Source organism: Capsicum annuum, chromosome 9 (genome assembly GCF_002878395.1).
Source record: "Capsicum annuum cultivar UCD-10X-F1 chromosome 9, UCD10Xv1.1, whole genome shotgun sequence".
NCBI classification, from domain to species: domain Eukaryota; kingdom Viridiplantae; phylum Streptophyta; class Magnoliopsida; order Solanales; family Solanaceae; genus Capsicum; species Capsicum annuum.
The window spans coordinates 71591036-71594295 of NC_061119.1; positions in this window are offsets into that span (position 1 = coordinate 71591036).

Below are 3260 nucleotides of genomic sequence, written 5' to 3' on the forward strand. Positions count from 1 at the left end.
ATTGATATAGGTACTAAACCTGAGGATACTAACATTATCAAGCGTAAGGATCCTCAAGTTTGGGAGACAACTAGATGGCAGATAGAGAGAGCAAGGACAAAATTCTATGATGGATTGACACTTACAGTAAGAGGGATCAAAAGGCCATTTGCTGAGGAATATCAGATAGTGACAATGGTGTTACATGAATACCCTGAGCTGGAACGTCATTTTAACGAGTATGAACTAGCATGGATAAGCAAGCCACCAGGATCGTATCAACCAAATTAGGTTAGAGAATTCTTTGCTAATTATCTGGTATTAGTAAAGAAGGACTGTCCAAAGGGGTCGTCGGTTGCAAATTTGCCAAAGAGAGAGTCAGTACCTGTCTGAGGAGTCATTGTAGACATTTAACCCCAAACAATCAATAGGATGTTGTTTGGGCCAGAGTACGAAGCTCCACCTGTCATGCTTGATCTTGAGTATAGGTTGAAAACTGCATCTAGTCAAAGGCCTTGAGTGGTCACATTGTTGAAGGATGATGGTAACCCCTCTTGGGTGACCAATCCATGGAAGCGCATTGCAAAATCTTCCATTAGCCTCAAGGCTAAGTTCTGGTGGGCTGTTGTACGTATAAGGCTGATGCCAATAAACGGTGATGGAAATTTGGATAAACACAGAGTTGTATTGGTGGCCGATTTGGTTTCAAGCCTACAGATTGACTTTGGCCAGATTATTATGGATAAGATGTTCGTAAGGGCACATAAAATAACCAGTGCATTGCCATTATCATGCTTAATCACAGAGCTATGTAGGCATGCAAGTATGCCTCTAATCCATGGAGTTGACAATGCAGTTCAAGCTATACACAGACAAGATATTGAGAAGTTAAAAAATGACTCAATTATCGAGATGTGTGTCACCAAGCCTCCTTCTTACCAGACTCGATCTACACCAACTCCCGATGTTACCAAAATTCCTGTAGGTATGCCTTTGCCCATCACCACTTATGTGCCACCTGAGTATATTCCTTCAAGTACATCTGCAGGGTCGGGTTCTGCACCATCTATGGGTGGAGCAGACTTTGCCAAATATAAGTTAACGCAGGAAAATTTTGTGAAATCAGTGAAGCTGTAAAAGAGGTTTTAGAAATAGTTAGATAAATGGGCGTCCAAATTCAAGCCGTTTGTTGATGGAATTGTAGCTGAGGCAATCTGTCCATTCAAAACTATTCAGACAAAGATGGACAACATGGAGCACCACATCAAAAAAAAGGTTCGATTCACTATCCCTCCCTGATCTTGCCAAGCTCATGGTTAAATTTGAATGGGCAAAGGCTGATACGAAGTTAAAGGGAAGGCAGCCATAGCATAGCAAACTACTTTTGACCCATCCTTAGTGATGAGTGACGATGATGAAGGCATTGTGGACCTAATGGGAAGACCTATAAAAGACAAAGAAAAGTATTACATGGATGAGAGAGTTGTAAGGAAAGCTGAAAAGAGAAGAAAGAGAGCAGAAATGACACCAGAGCAATAGGAACAGCATGATCTGAAGAGAGCTTGAAAGAAATCAAGGAAAGATAAAGAAAAGAGAAAGAAGAAAATGAAGCAGCAGGAGTATCTACTAGTGTTGCCCCAGCAAGGGGGCAAAGTTCAGGCTCAGTATGAGAGATAATTCCTCCAATTCTAGAGGATGAGGTTTTGAGTGCCTCTACCACCATAGGGACCAACATTGCACCAGGTGAGGATATAGGATCCTTACCACACTTCACAGATGCCTCAGATAAATAAGAGGTAATACAAGTATACCCATTCCTTTGTACTTTAATTTAATACTTTGAGGACAATACATATGTTTATATGTGGGGGTGGTGTACATGTACCATGGGGGGTTGTTCTGCCGATATTCTGAACCCTACCATTTTCTATCTAGGAGAATCGGCATGTCTAGGATCATGTTGAGTGCATTTTTCTTTTCTAGGTTTATCTTTAGATTTGTATTTTTTTTTAGGTCTTGTTATGTTGTTAATGTTGGTCCATGAAATAAAAGTAATGTTTGTGTTAGTATCTTGTTGTGAACACAGATGATGAATGATGTTGGTATCAAGCTATGACTATTTCCATTTGACTATTTAGTTGTCTCCTAGGATATGTGATCAACTGTTAGTGAATCTGTACTTGGCATTAACCTGTAAATACACATGACATGTGAGCTTAAGAATAGTAGAATAAGTTTGACTCAGTTTCCACTGTGTGTGCGAGTATTTGCATTAATTCTTACATAAGTATAGTACCTAGAACTTGCCTGGTACAATTGATGTTGTTCTGTAGTTGATGTGATAAGAAGGGATAGCAAACCACCTTGTGCTTTTAGTCCACTTAACCAAAGTGATAAACCCTACTAAAAATAATTTCCATTTTTCAACCCTTCTTTAAGCCTTTGTTAATTTTTCTTCATCACCAAGCATTCTAGTTAACTCTCTTTAAGCTGTTGGCACCTAGCTCTGGCCCTGGCCCAATAGTGGGCAATGTGTACCTACACTTGGCAAAACACCTAAGTTTAGTGTGGCTATTGGAGGGTTGTTAACTGTCTAATGGGAAGTTGGTCTAGAATTTGAATTAGAGCATTTAGCCCTAGTCTATTCAAGACAATGAGCACCTTGACTTATTGCATCATCCTAAGTTGAGGGTGGTTGATGCTTGTGTGAATATAAAGATATAAAAAAAAGGTTATTGTGGTGAAGCATGAATAAGCGAGAAAGGGGTAAGTGAGCTAGCAAAGCAACGACCCTGGTAGGAAGAATTCGAAGGCAAAGAGAATTAAAGCCTAGTATTTAGTCACTTTTGCCCAAAAATCCCTTCCTGACCTAGCTGATACCTCATTACTATCCTGGAAAGGACCTGCTTGATCTTGTAACTCAGCTATAAGGGGACATTGGATGATAAAGACAAGCTTATGGGTGTATGCACTATGTTTGTAACTTCTTTGATGAGCGAGAGAGTTTTAATTTGTATCCACAAAATATAATGAGTGGTGGATCTCCTTGATTGTGAGGACAACCTGAGTCAAACTTAATTTGGCTGATCTCTGTAGATTCATGTATCCATGTTGTGTAGATGAATTGAATTTGAAACTATTCCAGTTGTGGACTCTGACATGTTAAACCATATGATTTGGATGACAAGTGAATGGTTGTGTGAAAACTAGTTCAGTAGTAAATGCTCGTCATTGTATTGTTCATATTTGCAATTTAGTGCTGAGTTGCTTGAGGACAAACA